Raw genomic sequence first — 17,410 nt, 5'->3', positions numbered from 1 at the left:
CAGGAACACTGCCTGTCCCAGCAAGGACTCCTGGGGGCCTGCGGTTCTCAAAGGGGTGCCACCTCCATTGGACACCCCTTTCCTCGAGAAACCCCAAAGCTCCTTCAGAGGCTGCTCAGCTGTAACCGGACTCCAAGGGTGGTTTTCCGGATCTCAGTAGCCTTCTTCTTCATGTTACTGTGGTGTCAGAGACATGAAGAAAGTGCCCCCTGCAGCCAGGGGGCACCGGGCGAGCAATGTCATGGAATGAGACACCCATGAAGAATGCAGTCCCCCACCCAAGCAGCCCACTCGCCCGGCAGAGCATTTTTCCTAACCAGCACGGTGGGTGTGCACCAGGACCGGGAAGGGAGAAAATGAAACAAAATGGTCCATAATTAGAATGGCAATAAAAGCAGGGGGGAGGAGGAAGGCAGTGAACTCTATTAATAGTGCTAATAAATGTTCCGGAATAACACTGCTGTGTTCTGAACCTGCCCGTGGGAGGTGTTGCTTATACTCATTTGCATATTAATTTGGAAGGAAAATGCCGGGCTCTTTCTGTTGGGATAAATCAATTCCAGTGGAAGTTCTCAGATGGGAAGCCGCTAATTCTTCTTCCCTTTTCCTCCCAGCAGGAAGACATCCATTTGCTGCCAGGAAAATATTTTTAAGAGCCACTATGGTGTGAAAAAAAACTAGGCCAGAAAACTATAGGCAAAGCGCAGACCTCGCAGATGGCTGGAGCCATGCCACAATGAGCTTAGGTAAGGCCCATCTTTGAGGGGACTCAGGAGCCAGGAAGAACCAGAGAGAAACCTGGCTTCCCTTGAACACCACCATTGGAGAAAAGATGGCCACCTTGAATTCCAGTGTTTATTGATTGGTACTGGCTGGTAATGGAACCACAGAGTTGAGAAGGATTTTAAATCCAGGACCAGACACAGAGGACAGTGTGCGGTGATCAATTGATGATGTCTGCCATGGGAGACAGTATGGTAGGATGCATGATGTCTGCCACACTGCCCTGAGGAGAGTCACTGTTCATAATCTGAAACAGGGCATTATGGGCCATTCAAAGCAGACAGGGTGGAAATTGGGAAGAAAACTTCAGAGCAGCCAAGCAAAGTGATAGGCCAAAGAATGTAGACAGACATAGTCCAAAGAATGCTGAGCAGCTACTGTGTTTTGGACACTGTCAGATGTGGAGGATACGGAGATGACTAAGGCAATGCTTTCTTTTAAGACATTAAAGCTAATAAAGACAGGCATGTAAACAGGACTTATGCTGTAATGAGACATCACTCCTCTGCTTCTTCTAATTACTGGGCTGCCCCTTCCCGCATCCTCCACAAGCTGCTATTTCTCCACTTCTCTTGTTTATTAATACACCACAGAGATTCCTTCCTTGTATCTTTTAGCTCCTCTCCTCACTGTGCATACTCACGAGGGAATCTCTCACTCCCCAAGCTTGAACTTCCTCCTCTGCACCAACAGCTCCCAAAAGTTAGTTTCAAGCCACAGTTTTTCTCCCCAACACCTTTCTTGGATGCACAGTAGGCATCTCCACGATTACAATCCCCATTTTGGAGATGGGGAAACTGAGGCTCAGAGGGATTCCATAACTTCCCCAAGGCTAAACAGCTAGCGGGTGGTGAAGATTAGACCCAAGGTCTGTGTGACCCAGGGCCTGCACCCCAATCCACAGACCATTCTGCTGCCAGCCGATACTACCCGTAACAGCACCACAATAGACCCCAGGAAGAACCTCGCTCACAGGGTGAGATGCCTGAAGACAAATACGGGACATTTGTTCCTCTCACCTCTCCCGACCACAGCCTATGCTGCTTATGATGAGGTGTGAGCTGTTATGGTTACTGGATGGGAGAGTAACCAGATATGTAGGAGGGCTGTGAAGGCAGGAGAGGGTTGAAGTTCTGTGACTTTCAGTAAAGCCTGTTTCTTTCGAGCTGCACATTCTTATGAAGTGACATCGTTCACTCTCATACCTCATGAGGTCAGCAGTCACCAGAATTCTCCAGTAAACAAGATCCTAAAAGCAGAGTCCTGGACCAGGCACAGTGGCTCACACCTATAATCCTAGCACTTTGGGAGGCCAAGGCGGGCAGATCACAAGGTCAGGAGATGGAGACCATCCTGGTTAACACGGTGAAACCCCGTCTCTACTAAAAATACAGAAAATTAGTGGGGAGTGGTGGCGGGCACCTGTAGTCCCAGCTACTCGGGAGGTTGAGGCAGGAGAATGGCGTGAACCTGGGAGGTGGAGCTTGCAGTGAGCTGAGATGGCGCCAGGGCACTCCAGCCTGGTTGACAGAGCGAGACTCAGTCTCAAAAAAAAACAAAAAACATATGGAGTCCTAAGGAGGTGACATCATCCTCACCTCCTTGCTGAGAAGCTGGAGCTCAGATAGGTCACCACCTTTCTTTCCCAGAGCGCCAGCAGAGCAGAGACCAAGCCCAGAGAGCTCAGGCTTCCAGCCCCAGGAGTTTCCTTTCAATACCAGAATTCTTCCTCTAAAATAGGCCAGAACTAATTCCAAGTGGTGTTTATTAAGCATAGAAATAGAGAGGAAAAAATGTTAGCAAGAAGAGCATGTATTTAAAACATAAATTTTTCAAAGGATCAATTTGTCCAGGAAAATCCTTGGTGCTCTGTATTCCATGTTGCTGCATAGAAAAGAGCTGTGGACACTGGGTGTCTAGGATCATGGACCACTGCTACGTCCCAGCACTTTAGTGTTTGAAGAGTGGACACTACCGGCATCACTTCCACAGAGAGAGACTGTCCAACATCACCCCTCAAAGAGGTCTTCTCTCTGACCACCCTCCAAGCCCAGAAGAGCAGCTCCATCCTCCTGGGTGCCCACCTGCTTGTTTCTCAGAGCACTCCCCAGTTGCAGGGAAAGGGAATGTGGCATCAGGGCCAAAAGTAGGGGCTCCGGGACCAGATGGCCTGTGTTCCAACCCTAGCTATTTTCTACTGGCTGGGTGGCTGCAGGCTACTGACCTCCCTGTGCCTCAATCCCCTCACCCCAAACATAAAGAAAATAGCAGCGCCTGCCCTATGGGATTATCATGAGGATTACAGGAGTCAAAAGATGTGAAGACTGGCCAGGTGCAGTGGCTCACGCCTGTAATCCCAGCACTTTGGGGGGCTGAGGTGGGTGGATCACTTGAGGTCAAGAGATCGAGACCAGCCTGGCCAACATGGTGAAACCTCGTCTCTACTAAAAATACAAAAATTAGCTGGGCTTGGTGGCTCATGCCTATAGTCCCAGCTACCCGGGAGGCTGAGGCACGAGAATCGCTCGAACCCACGTGGTGGAGGTTGCAGTGAGCTGAGATCACGCCACTGTACTCCAGCCTGGGCGACAGAGGGAGACTTTGTCTCAAAAAAAAAAAAGAAAAAAAGATGTAAAGACTTAGAATGGTGCCTAGCACACAGCGAGAGTTAGACCTCATTAGATTCTTTTTTTTTTTTTTTTTTTTTTCCGCTACTGTCTTCCCCTCTAGCAAGGAAACTCTACCACAGCAGAGATTTTGTTTCGTCTGCCACTGAATCCTCAACATCTAAAATAGTTGCTGGCACTAACCACGGGTCTATTTGCAGAATAGTTGTTTAACACAAGCTCTACCAGGCACAAGACAAGGTCAAGGTAAAATAGCTCATAAGGCACAGAGTGGAGGTGTCTGCAAGGAGGAAATGTGAACAGATTGTCAAAATGTGGAGTGCAGAGATCCGTGATCCAAAGAAGGGAGGCTTTGCGGTCAAAGCTGGGTCTGAGCCCTTGCAATGCCATTGTCTGGAGGTGGGCCATGGGGCAGCTGCACCTCTCGGAGCCTGTCTCCTCGCCTGAGAAATGGGAGTTCTCCTCCTGCACGTGGGTTAGAGTGAGGTGGAAGCGATCACATCCACGTCGTGCGTACAGGAGTTCAGTAAACGCCAGGCTCTTTTCCCTGAGCTCTGGTTTCTGCAGAGCCCTCTCCCACCATGAGCTCCCCCGGCCCGAGCCCTACTGACTGGGAGATGGTTGCCTCCATTAACAAGACATCCTCTTCCCAGCCAGAACTCATCACCGCTTCCCAATAAGAGAGATGTGCTGTTTCAGTTCCACTCCTAGCTGGAGGAGGGAGGGGGTTAAGCTCCTGTTTTTGTTTTTACAGTGCAAAATTTGTCAACTTGGTGCCGTTGACAGACTGTCTCTGTGTCACCGCGCTGGTTTCTTTAATTGCTTTCTCTGCATGCGAGCATCTGTATGTGTGTCTCCGTGTTCCCTGAGAAAAGCGTGCTTGCTTCGGCAGAAAAGGCGCTGATTCCAGAAAACAGGCCTGTCCCTTAGTACATCTGGCCGGGACCTTTGAGACATAATACGGGGTGGATGAAGGGACCTTTCTGGGAGTTAGGACACTGGGATTCCGGTCCACATTCTTCCCCTAAAATAATACAAATAATTGCATCAAAGTCAATAATAATAGTGTGACATATGCTAAAATAGGACTCTTTCTAGCTCAATTTCCATTTCAGGTCCCAGGACATTCCATACTCAAGGTGAGTCCTCGCCCCCCCACTACAGAATGTATGAAAATGGTGATGGAATCCCTGTTCTCCAATCCTTGGGTGACCACACCTCTGATCCAGTAAAAGCTGCAGCAGCTTCAGGAGCATTGGGATACGGAGGGACTTTTATTTGGAGAGCCAAGCATGGCCCAAGATGGTGGAATAGAGATAAGCATACTTCCCTCTCACCTCAAGCCCAGTGAGATGGTCTTCAAGGAGGCCAGTGGGGACCTTCCCTGGGTCTGAGTGGTTTGCACACCATGGTCTGCCATGCAACACACACTTAAAGAACCTAGAGGTGAGAGGCTGTGGTTACGAGCCTGAGGCAGTGAGCAGAGGGAGCGAGGCACGACATGTTAATATGGAGCTACCTGTCCCCCAGGTGTGGACAAAGCTGGGCCGGGTGCAGGCCACAAGGAGGAACCAGTCTGGAGTCTACCCAAGTGGACTGAGGCAAGATGATCTCAAAAGTAGGACTGACTGACCGTCAGGTTCCAAGTGAAGAGGAAGAAAATTTAAGTACGCAGTTGGTCATCTTGTGACCCCGAGGGGAGCTGATATAAGCTAAAAGTGGAAGAACGTTCAGACTGAAAAAACCTGAGTCCCCGATGACCTCACTGAGCCATGGAATGAGCCAGCCTTGGCCCCTCCAACCTCAGGACTTGCCAGCATGTAAGGTACTACATCGTCCTCGTTATCTAAGCCATTCGAACTTTCTGGTTCTTGGATCCAAGCTGATATGAGTAATTTTGCCCTAAAGTCTGCAACTAGCAAGTGGAAAAGTTGAAAGTGGATGATGGGCCTGGGGGCCTCTGAGTCTAGCAGCTGTCATGGGTCTCTGTGCTGAGATGTTCAGATGTTCGTGGGAAAAGCGCTGTGGATGCTCACATCACAGACACGTGAACCCAAGTCACAGCTCAGACGTGGGTAGCCTGCAGTACTGAGGAAACAAGATGGTAAGAAGCATTAACAGAGCAAAAGTAGAAACTCTAAGCACCATCAGGACACAGCAAGGACTGCATACAAGTGTATTCTAAGAAACTGTCCTAGACCAGAGGAGATGGGGGAGGCATGACATCTAAATACCAGGTGGTGACCTGGATTGGATCCTGGAAGAGAAAAAGAATGCTGAACTGTGGGTGGGTGGCTGCGGGACCCCCAGGTGACCCTCCTGGTGTTTGAGTAAAGTCCCCCAAGGTGCAAAAAAAAAAAAAAAAAGGCCAGTGTGGTCGCTCACGCCTGTAATCCCAGCACTTTGGGAGGCCAAGGTGGGTGGATCACGAGGTCAGGAGTTTGAGACCAGCCTGGCCAAGATGGCGAAACTCTGTCTCTACTAAAGATACAGAAAAGAAAAAAATTATTTAAGCCATCTGAGCTTTCTGGTTCTTGAAAACTGATTAACTCCAAATAAAGTCTGCAGTTCAGTTCATAGTAATGTGCTAATCTCAGCTTCTTACTTTGACAAATGTACCATAGTAATGTAAAGATATTAACAACAGGAGAAACGGGGTGAGCTCCTTTGACCCAACCACCTACCTGGCATTAGGGTTAGAGCTGGGTCAGAGCCTGGGAGGCCTCCTGCCTTCTCTTCATGACCATTCCAGGATCCAGCCACTCAGCTTCATGGTCTATGCTTAGAAAATCCTAAAAGCAAACAGCTATAGCCTCTCCATCCCCCTGAAATCAGCACCATAAATCTCAATTCTAAAAGTTAATAACATTTGTCTTTGCACTTACAGCATTATTATTATAGAGCAGTCTGCCCAGGCTCAAGGTGGCTATAGGAAATGGTTTCGTTTGATGAACTGCCTCAGCCTGTCCCCACCAAGCTGTGATCTGGCCTCTCCTAATGGAGGAATAGCGGAAGCTGTAGGAGGGATAGGCTGGCCACGCTGATTCAGAATGGCTTGGGGGTTCCCAGTTAATAGTGTTCAAGTAAGGTGGGCAGCTTTCTCCGCAGATCATACTTCCTGAGGGTGCTCATCACTCCAGTGTTTAGGGACACACCTGCCTTGGTGGCAAGAATTCTAACAGAAGAACCCAAAGGAAATGGAAAAGATAGAGTAGAAAAGTGAAACTGACTCATCCTCTCCCTTCTGCCTGCTCCTCCACTAGACCTACCAATCCAAACATGAAAATCCCATCCATCCTTCAGAGTCCAAGTCAGATCCCATCTCTCTCTCTTTCTCTCTCTCTCTCTCTCACACACACACACGCACACACACACACAGTGGCAGTCAGTCTCTCACTCCCCTAAGATCCTGTCAAAGCTTGCACCTGTGCCTCTATCATAGCACTTGTCAGAGTCAATCTGGATGAAGGGAGGCTCTCATTCATTCATTCACTCAGTGAATATTTATTGAGCACATACTATGCGCTACGTTCTGAGGATATAATGTATAACACCAACCGAAACAGGAGCCATGGAGCCATGGCCTCATGGAGCCAGCCATCTAATTGCGCATATGAGTCTATCTCCCCCATTAACTGTGGTGTCTGGAATCAGGAACCTCTATCTCCTTCATCCCAGACCCCCAGTGCTCAGCACAGTACCTGAAACATGTGAGGAGCAAAAGTCATGCTTTCTGAATGCACAATCAAATGGATTAATTAACCAACACTAAAAACCCACCTGTCTTTTCCTTAAGACCCTCAAGTGTCCCCAGTTGTCTGCATCTGAGTCAGAAAACTGCAGCCCATGGGCCAAACCCAAACATTACCTATTTTTCTAAATAAAGTTTTATTAGAACATAGCCCCATTCATTTGCTCACACACTGTCAGTGGCTACTTTCATGTTACCATAGCAGCAGTGAGTATGTGAGACAGAGACTATATGATTCACAAAGCCAAAAATATTGACTCCCTGTTCCTTTACAAAAAAAGGCTTGCTAACCTCGGACCTACGGAATAAAGCCCAAGTTTAGAGTAGCATCAGGGCCTGTGCACACATCTCTCCATTCTAGTCTGGATTCTGCATATGCCTGACTGCCCACAGCTCCCTGACAGGCGCAGCCTACTAGTGCCTCTAGGATGTTTTTGCCTGCTTGGAATAGTCTTATCTCCAAACCTTTCCACCCAGCTAACTTCAAAACCACACACAGAGTCAGCTCAATCATCTCCTTCAGGTTGTCTACCTACCTCCTCTTCCTTCCTTTCCCTGCCTCCTGACCAATACGGGCGTTCCCCCAAGGCTCCCACCACATCCGAATTCTTCTCTATTGTGGCTCTTATCACTAGTACTGAAATTCTCTCTCTCCTGGTTTTTCTCCCCAACTAGTTTGAGTTTCTTGCAGACAAGGACTTGTCTTGGATGGAGGTTGTCCTGGCGATGTCTTGTTTTCTGGTTTTGTTTTGCTTTTGAGACAGAGTCTGGCTCTGTCTCCCTGGCTAGAGTGCAATGTATGATCTCGGCTCACTACAACCTCTGCCTTCCAGGTTCAAGCGATTCTCCTGCCTCAGCCTCCCTAGTAGCTGGGATTACAGGCGCGCGCCACCATCCCCAGCTAATTTTTTGTATTTTTAGTAGAGACGGGGTTTCGCCATGTTGGCGGGGCTGGTCTCAAACTCCTGACCACATGATCCGCCTGCCTCAGCCTCCCAAAGTGCTGGGATTACAGGCATGAGCCACTGCGCCCAGCCGATGTCTTGTTTATTGCTCTCTTCCCCAGGACCTGACGCAGGGCAAGTTCTTAGTGAGCAATGTGAACAGAACTGTGTGCCTCTCCATCACTTTCCTTAGTTCCAAATGCTCCCCTCTCCCAGTGCCCAGCCTCCCACTAGCTCGGAGAGAATAGGAGCATAGAAATTGAGTCCAAGGGGAAAATTCCAATTACATAAACCAGGGATGATCTGGGGTTTGGTACCCGTGAGTGGGAGTTGATGGTGTTGAGGGGTTGCATGTTATTATAACACAAAAGAGGGCAGGAGCGGCAAGGGCAGAAACCCAGGAGGGACCCTTACCCAGGTTCCAATTGGCTGCTGCACTGGGAGACCAGCTGGAGCATCTTCCCTGGCAGCTCAGAGCCAGGGGTGCTACCAGGGTCTGGCTAACCGGGTGGAATGGAAATGAATGGGATCATGCCTATGGCCTGGCAGAGGGAGGTCACCAAGGCTTCCCTGCTTTGTCCCTCACCCCCTGTGATCTCTTGTCCACAAAGCAGCCAGAAGGAGCCTTTTGTACAATAAGTGAGATCATGCCACGTCCCTGCTTTCTGCGCTCCCACAGCTTCCCAGTACCCCGGGATCAAATCCCATAGTCCTTGCTATGCTCCATCAGGCCCTACATCAGCTGTAGGGTCTGCTCCCACGCCATGATGGTCCTCACTCTAAGACCCAGGCTGAGGGAGAGCCACTATCCAGAATGTAGCAGATGACTTGCCAGAGGGAAAAGAGAACGTGGCAAAGCATGAACGCTGGCATACATAATTCCGTGCAGACTTTATCTGAATGAATGAAGCCCACGTTCAATGGGACCAGGAAGTATAATCGTCTTCCAGGAAAGGAAGAGGAGGGTAGTGACCACTAGTAATCAGTCTTCCAGAGGCTAGGAGCTCTGTTTTGATTCTCTATCCATAGTCTCTAAAATGGTGCCTAGCTTGATTAGGTGTTCAATTAGCATTTGTTGGATGGATACGGGAATGACCCCAACATTAGACGGCAGTTCGACTTCCTTCCTGTGTTCTAAGCTGATGCTGTTCCAGATCAGATAGGCTCAATGGCTTCTGACATATCCATGGATCCAGCTACGGAAGCCAGAAAAGCCAGCGGTGAATCTGACAACAGCCTTAGGTGCCCAGAGCCGGAAGGAAGTGTCAAAGGTGTTCCCAGTAAAGGAGTCCCTCCCAGTGAAGGCATCCATCCCAATGAAGGTCCTCTTGTCCTCACGCAGAACCCTCCTGGGGTGGGAATGGGGTTCTAGTCTTTGGCAGGGAAACCCCAGGCAGGGTTTCTGTGCAGGCCACCAACACAGACACTCAAGAGCCCAAGGACTCTGCATTTAGTACTTAGACACCCAGGCCAGGATGGGTCTCTCAGAAGACCTGGACCAGAAGGCAGCTGGGAAACCAAGACCTCATCAGAGTTCGGAAAATGGGCACACAGTTAAAAGAAAAAAGAAGCGGGCGGGGGGGTGGGTAGGGGCTGCCCCAGGGAGCAGGTGATGATTCTGAGACCCAGAGCGGGGCAGTGACTTACCCCAGGTCACACAGCAGGGCCAGGGGTTGAACCCGGAATAGCACAAACCAAAGCAATAATGATGATGCCAGTAATCAGAGCTAACCCTTCCTGAACTCTTACCATCGGCCAGGCACTATTATAAGCACTTTTCATACATAATTCACATCGCAATTTTATGAGGTAAGTATTATTATGCATCTCCATTTTATAGATGAGAAAACTGAGGTGCAGAGAGGTTAAGTGATTGATCCAAGCTCACACAGCTACGAAGTAGAAGAGCTAGAATTTGAGGCTGGGTCTCTCTATCTCTCTGACTCCAGCCTCCATGCCTTTATTTTTTTTATTTGTAAGATATATATGTGTATATTCATTTCACTTTAAGTTCTGGAATACATGTGCAGAACATGCAGGTTTGTTAATGTGCCATTGTGGTTTGCTGCACCTATCAACCCGTCATCTAGGTTTTAAGTCCCGCATGCATTAGGTATTTGTCCTAATGCTCTCCCTCCCCTCGTCCCCGACCCCCTGACAGACCCCAGTGTGTGATGTTCCCCTCCCTGTGTCCGTGCATTCTCTTTGTTCAGCTCCCACTTATGAGTGAGAATATGTGGTGTCTGGTTTTCTGTCCCTGTGTTAGTTTGCTGAGAATGACGGTTTCCAGCTTCATCCATGTCCTGCAAAGGACATGATCTCATTCTTTTGTATGTCCAGGCTCCATGTCTTTAATTGCTATGATACTAACACTATATTAGACTAGTGACCAGTCATGCTCATGATAGATCCAGCAGATGAGATCAAAGTCAGTCAAAATTAGAGTTGGTGACCAAGGCCTGGGGAACCAAAGTATCTGGAGTGAGGGAAGAAGACCCAGGAAACCTGAATCAAAGGCCAGAGCAGGGCCAGTGACAGGGCCAACGGGACTGCGAGCCCGGAGGCGAGGACTCTAAATGGAGAGTTGGAAATACCAACGATGCCATTCGTGTTGTACTTTCTACGTACAGGGCAGCCCAGACTCTCATTAGGAGCTACCTCATTTAATCTTCACAACAGCCCTGTGTAGTGGGGACCAGTATTACCCCATTTTAGTGACAAGGAAACAGAGAGGACACAGAGAGGTTAAGCAACTTGCACAGAGTCACACAGCAAGTCACCAAGGAGCCAGGATTTGAACTTGGGTCTGGCTCCATGTTTCACCACCACACTGCAGGGAAGAGTGAGGTCCCAAGCACAGAACTGCGTGAACACAGCCAGCTGGCCACAGGGCCCTGCTTGACCACATCTGGGGACAGCATTGCTGTGCTTCGTTAGGCTCAGTCGTCCAGAAAGTGTTCCTAGCCCTGGGAGATTCTGGATTATCTAGGGCTGAAGCTGTGCCTCCTGGTAAGCTTCTCCCACGGGCCCTACCTCCAGCCTCAATGGTCACAATAATTAAACCTACCCGCCCACTCACTGCGTGTCCTCTTCTGAACTTTCAGTGTCCCCCTGCTTTGGCTGGGCATCTGGCCTCACACCCTCTCCTCCTCATCCTCTGGAGAAAGGCTGCCATGCCAGCATCCCCTCAAGCCCAGCGGTCCTGGTTCCCCAGACACCACTTTCCAGCACACGGCCTCAGAAGAGATGCCCAAGGAGCTCAGTGTCTTCCAAACACACACCCTGATTTTTCACACAACTACTGCCAGTTTTCTGTTACGTCAGGCAAAGTAGGCAAGGGTTTATTTTTCCAGATCTCCAAAGAATGCCCCTGAGCACATGCAAGCTTGTTCTTTCCTGGACTCATAAAACCTGGTATTCACACAGGTGCGACACAGGGTGCTGCCCAGCTGAGCCTCTCTCCCACCCAGCCGGTGTTCAGGCTCCAGAGTTTGCATCTGCCCATCTGGGCCACGCTCGGTGTATCTGTCCCCATGGAGGTGTCCCGGTGGAAGTTCTGCCCCCACTACTTTGTCCTAAAGCTCCCTAACTCTTCTTTTCCGAATCTTTGCCCACATATGTCCTCTGGACAGGGCTGGAACAGGACAGCAATTGTCAGAGTGTGCCCCACAGAATGGCTGGAGTTGATGGGAATGAAGCAGGAGAGAGAGTGGATTCCATGGTCAAGTGAGACTGAGAAGCTCTGGGTAAGACAAAACCACATCGCTTCCTTTACTGTCAGACTTCCCAGGGCCTTGAGTGTTCCCAAGTGTATTAGAAATCTACTAGGGTCAGGCGCGGTGGCTCACGCCTGTAAATCCCAGCACTTTGGGAGGTCAAGACAGGCGAATCACCTTGAGGTCAGGAGTTCGAGACCAGCCTGACCAACATGGTGAAACCCTGTCTCTACTAAAAATACAAAAAATTAGCCAGGTGTGGTGGCGTGCCCCTGTAATCCCAGCTACTCAGGAGGCTAAGGTGGGAGAATTGCTCGAACCCGGGAGGTGGAGGCTGCAGTAAGCTGACATCACACCATTGCACTCCAGCCTGGGTGACAGAGCAAGATCCCCCATCTCAAAAAATAAAAAAAAAGAAAAAGAAATCTAGTAAAGGGACATTGTTTGATTCAAGAAATATTTATTGAGCACCTATTATGTCCTGAGCATTGTTTAAGGCACTGGAAACATACTGGTCCATAAAATAAACCAAAAATAGAATTATCTGTTGACAGACAAGAAATATAGGAAATAAGTAATATACAGAGAATGTTAGAAGGTGATCCGTGCTACAAATTTTTTTTAAATGTTTTTTAAAGCAGGATAAGACAGACGGAAGGGCCACGGAGGTAGGCGCAGGTTGTAACCGTAAATAGGGTGGTTGGACTAGATCCTATTGAGAAGGTAGCATTTGAGCAAAGGCCTGGAAGACACGGAATGAGCCAGCCAGGCAGATACTGAGGATGAACTAGCCAGTGTAAATGCTCTCAGGCAGGGCATGTTTGGGGCACAGAGGAGGCCAGTGTGGCTAAGTGGAGGGGGTCAGGGGACGGGGCTGGGGATGAGCTAAGGGAACTGACAGGGCAGACTGTATAGAGACAGTCCCTCAGCCTTGGCACTATTGACACATTTGCCTGGATAATTCCTTGTCGTAAGGGCCTGTCTCGTACATTGTAGGACATTGGCCGGCATCCCTGGTCTCTGCCCACTCAAAGCCAGTAGCACCCCCCACCCAGCTGTTACGAGCAAAAATATCTCCAGATACTGCCAAGTGTTTCCTGGGGGGCAAAACTGGCCCCAGTGAGATCTGAGGCATGGAGAAGTGAAGTCACTTACCCAAGGTCATTTTAACTCATACCAATCTCACACCATGCTAACCCATAAGGTGTGCCACTGCTCCCGAGTGCAGAGTCCTAAAGTTCTGTGTGAGGGACCAGCCTGGGTGGAGCCGTCTTCTCTCCACCAGAGCACGCCCACACAGCAAGCATACTCCAGCCATGCCTGGTCCTCCTGACCATGTCTGAGCTCCCGTCCCTCCCCTACCCAGCAAACTTACACATCCTTGGTCTCACTTCGGTTCAAGGCAAGATCCCAGGAAACAGTGGGGCCTTAGAGCATGAGGTAGGCAACCTGCTGGGACCCCCAGTTGCCGATCCAGGCTGGCCTGCCCTTGAACCTGGTTCTGCCCCTTCCCAGCTGTTTGGCCCTGCAAGACAGATGAGGATGTTAATTTAGCCCGCGGCACGTGGCTGTGGTAAGGCTTAAATGAGAAAACGTTCATGAACCCATCTAGCAAAGCGCCCGGCACTGAGTAGGCTCCTAGATGCTGGTTTCCGTCTAACACCTTGTCACAGTTTCCTAGCGCTGCCATAACAAATGACCACAAATTGGGCGGCTTAAAACAACTTATTTTTATTCTCTCACAGGTCTGGAGGCTAGCAGCCTGAAATCGAGGTGTTGGCAGGGCCACATTCCCTCTGAAGGATCAAGCAAGGATCCTTCCTTGTCTCTTCCACTTTCTGGTGATTCTTGGGTTCCCTGGCTCATGGCAGCATCACACCAATCACTGCCCCGTCTTCACACGGTTGTTTTTGTGTTTTGTTTTGTTTTGTTTTGTTTGAAACAGAGTCTTGCTCTGTCGCCCACGCTGGAGTTCAATGGTGCAATCTCAGCTCACTGCAACCTCTGCCTCCTGGGTTCAAGTGATTCTCCTGCCTCAGCCTCCCACGTAACTGGAATTACAGGCGTCTACCACCACGCCCAGCTAATTTTTTGTATTTTTAGTAGAGACAGGGTTTTGCCATGTTGACCAGGCTGGTCTCGAACTCCTGACCTCAGGTGATGCACCCGCCTCTGCCTCCCAAAATGTTGGGATCACAGGCGTGAGCTACCGTGTCTGGCCCTTGACACAATATATGTGACTCTCTGTGTTCTCTCCTCTTATAAGGACACTAGGCATTGGATTTAGGATCTACCCTTCCCCCACCAAGGGAGACCATGGGCAGCTTTTCCTTTCTCACAGTCTGTGCCTCTGTTTCCCCTCCTGCAAACATGACATTCCTGGTCCCTGGGCCCCGGGTGTTCTGGGAATGTCCTGGGACTGGCCTCAGGCAGGAGAAAGGACTTTGCTTCCCTGACATTTTTTATTCTGGATTAACCCAGCGGATCTTTGGGGACTGCGAGGGCACGGGCACGGTGGAAGCCCACGTGGAAGTAGGCAAAGTGGGCGGGAGGGGAGAACTTGCATGTTTTAACCTTTTTCTTGCACCCAACCCAGCCATCCTGCGCCAAGGTCTCAGTCAAACCTGAGACCACAGCGCCCCCTGGCGGTCAGCGCGAGTCCGCACCGCGGCTCCCCCGTGCTCACGCGCAGCCCTGCGCGGCGGAGGTGGCTGTAAATGAATTTAGCGTCAGCACAGTTATTTAAATTGTTTTAATTAATCACAGATTGAGCAGTAAATGAACCACTAAGTGGAGAGAGAGCACGGGAGCAAGCGAGAAAGAGGTGAGGGGAGGAAGGCAGAGCCCTAGGTGATGGCTGGAAAAAGCACAGACAGCTTCAGAGGGGGCAGGAGGAGGGGGTGCAGGCGCAGGTCACGGAGCTGTGGCCCCCACTCCTGGTGCCACACGTTGGGGCGGGGGCGTTCCAGCCCCAGTGGGGTTAGGAGGAGCGCAGAGCTTTGGGGCTAGGGCCTGCCTTCTCCCTTGACAAAAAGGTTGGAAGGGGGCGGGCGCGGTGGCTCACACCTGTCTGTATTTCCAGCACTTTGGGAGGCCAAGGCGGGCAGATCACGAAGTCAGGAGATCGAGACCATCCTGGCTAACACGGTGAAACTCCGTCTCTACTAAAAATACGAAAAATTAGCCGGACTTGGTGGCAGAAGCCTGTAGTCCCAGCTACTAGGGAGGCTGAGGCAGGAGAAATGGCGTAAACCCGGGAGGCGGAGCTTGCAGTGGGCCGAGATTGCACCACTGCACTACTCCAGCCCGGGCGACAGAGCGAGACTCCATCTCAAAAAGAAAAAAGAAAAAAAAAAAGTTGGAAGGTTGGCTAAAAAGAAGACAAAGCAGGAAGGGGGAGTAAACTTAGTAAAATTTTTATTATTATTATACTTTAAGTTCTGGTATGCATGTGCAGAATGTGCAGGTTTGTTACATAGGTATATACGTGCCATGGTGGTTTGCTGCACCCATCAACCTGTCATCTACATTAGGTATTTTTCCTAATGCTATCCCCCACCCCCGACAGGTCCCCATGTGTGATGTTCCCCTCCCTGTGTCCATGTGTTCTCATTGTTCAGCTCCCACCTATGCGTGAGAACATGTGGTGTTTGGTTTTCTGTTCCTGTGTTTGCTGAGAATAATGGTTTCCAGCTTCATCCACGTCCTTGCAAAGGACATGAACTCATCCTTTTTTAAGGCTGCATAGTATTCCATGGTGTATATGTGCCATATTTTCTTTATCTAGTCTATTATTAATGGGCATCTGGGTTGGTTCCAAGTCTTTGCTATTGTTAACAGTGCTGCAATAAACATACGTGTGCATGTGTCTTTATAGAATGATTTATAATCCTTTGGGTTTATACCCAGTAATGGGATGGCTGGGTCAAATGGTATTTCTGGTTCTAGATCCTTGAGGAATCGCCACACTGTCTTCCACAATGGTTGAACTAATTTACACTCCTACCAACCGTGTAAAAGCATTCCTATTTCTCCACATCCTCTCCAGCATCTATTGTTTCCTGACTTTTTAATGATCACCATTCTAATTGGCATGAGATAGTATCTCATTGTGGTTTTGATTTGCATTTCTCTAATGACCAGTGATGATGAGCTTTTTCTCATATGCTTGTTGGCCACATAGATGTCTTCTTTTGAGAAGTGTCTGTTCAAATCCTTTGCCCACTTTTTGATGAGGTCGTTCTTTTTTTCTTGTAAATTTGTTTAAGTTCCTTGTAGGTTGTGGATATTAGCCCTTTGTCAGAAGGATAGATTGCAAAAATTTTCTCCCATTCTGTAGGTTGTCTGTTCACTCTGATGATAGTTTCTTTTGCTGTGCAGAATCTCTTTTGTTAGATCCCATTTGTCAATTTTGGTTTTTGTTGCAATTGCTTTTGTTGTTTTAGTCATGAAGTCTTTGCCCATGCCTATGCCCTGAATGGTATTGCCTAGGTTTTCTTAAAGGGTTATTATGATTTTAGGTCTTACATTTAAGTCTTTAATTCATCTTGAATTAATTTTTATATAAGGTATAAGGAAGGGGTCCAGTTTCAGTTTTCTGCATATGGCTAGCCAGTTTTCCCAACACCACTTGTTAAATAGGGAATCCTTTCCCCATTGCTTGTTTTTGTCAGGTTTGTCAAAGATCAGATGGTTGTACATGTGTGGCATCATTTCTAAGGCCTCTGTTCTGTTCCATTGGTCTATATATCTGTTTTTGTCACAGTACCATGCTATTTTGGTTACTGTAGCCTTGTAATATAGTTTGAAGTCAGCACGATGCCTCCAGCTTTGTTCTTTTACTTAGGATTCTCTTGGCTATTCAGGCTATTTTTTGTATCCATATGAAATTTAAAGTAGCTTTTTCTAATTCTGTGAAGAAAGTCAATGGTAGCTTGATGGGGATAGCATCGAATCTATAAATTACTTTGGGCAGTATGGCCATTTTCATGATATTGATTCTTCCTAACCATGAGCATGGAATGTTTTCCATTTGTTTGTGTCCTCTCTTATTTCCTTGAGCAGTGGTTTGTAGTTCTCCTTCAAGAGGTCCTTCACATCCCTTGTAAGTTGGATTCCTAGGTATTTTATTCTCTTGGAAGCAATTGTGAATGGGAGTTCACTCATGATTTGGCTCAGTGTTTGTCTGTTATTGGTGTATAGGAATGCTTGTGATTTGTGCACATTGATTTTGTATCCTGAGGCTTTGCTGAAGTTGCTTATCAGCTTAAGGAGATTTTGGGCTGAGACCATGGGGTTTTCTAAATATACAATCATGTCATCTGCAAACAGACAATTTGACTTCCTCTCTTCCTATTTGAATACACTTTATTTCTTTCTCTTGCCTGATTGCCCTGGCCAGAACTTCCAATACTATGTTGAATAGGAGTGGTGAGAGAGGGCGTCTTTGTCTTATGCCAGTTTTAAAAGGGAATGCTTCCAGCTTTTGCCCATTCAGTATGATATCGGCTGTGAGTCTGTCATAAATAGCTCTTATTATTTTGAGATACGTTCCATCAATACCTAGTTTATTGAGAGTTTTTAGCATGA

The 17,410-nt window shown here is 48.5% G+C and overlaps 1 long non-coding RNA gene across 1 annotated transcript in view; it reads right to left on the bottom strand.

Moving 5' to 3' along the window:
• Positions 1-3,464: 3,464 nt before the first annotated feature.
• The window catches only part of LOC144331763 (uncharacterized), a 57,514-nt gene continuing 43,568 nt past the window's right edge, over positions 3,465-17,410 (bottom strand). The window contains exons 4-5 of the long non-coding RNA XR_013399184.1: positions 13,197-13,346; positions 3,465-4,434 (exon numbers count right to left, since the gene is read on the bottom strand). This is a non-coding gene — a long non-coding RNA (uncharacterized LOC144331763). The remainder of the gene's footprint in view (positions 4,435-13,196; positions 13,347-17,410) is intronic.

The sequence above is a fragment of the Macaca mulatta genome, chromosome 10, assembly GCF_049350105.2.
Source record: "Macaca mulatta isolate MMU2019108-1 chromosome 10, T2T-MMU8v2.0, whole genome shotgun sequence".
NCBI classification, from domain to species: Eukaryota; Metazoa; Chordata; class Mammalia; order Primates; family Cercopithecidae; genus Macaca; species Macaca mulatta.
The sequence above is the reverse complement of the archived record's forward strand: the minus strand, read 5'-3'. Positions and strand labels throughout refer to the sequence as shown.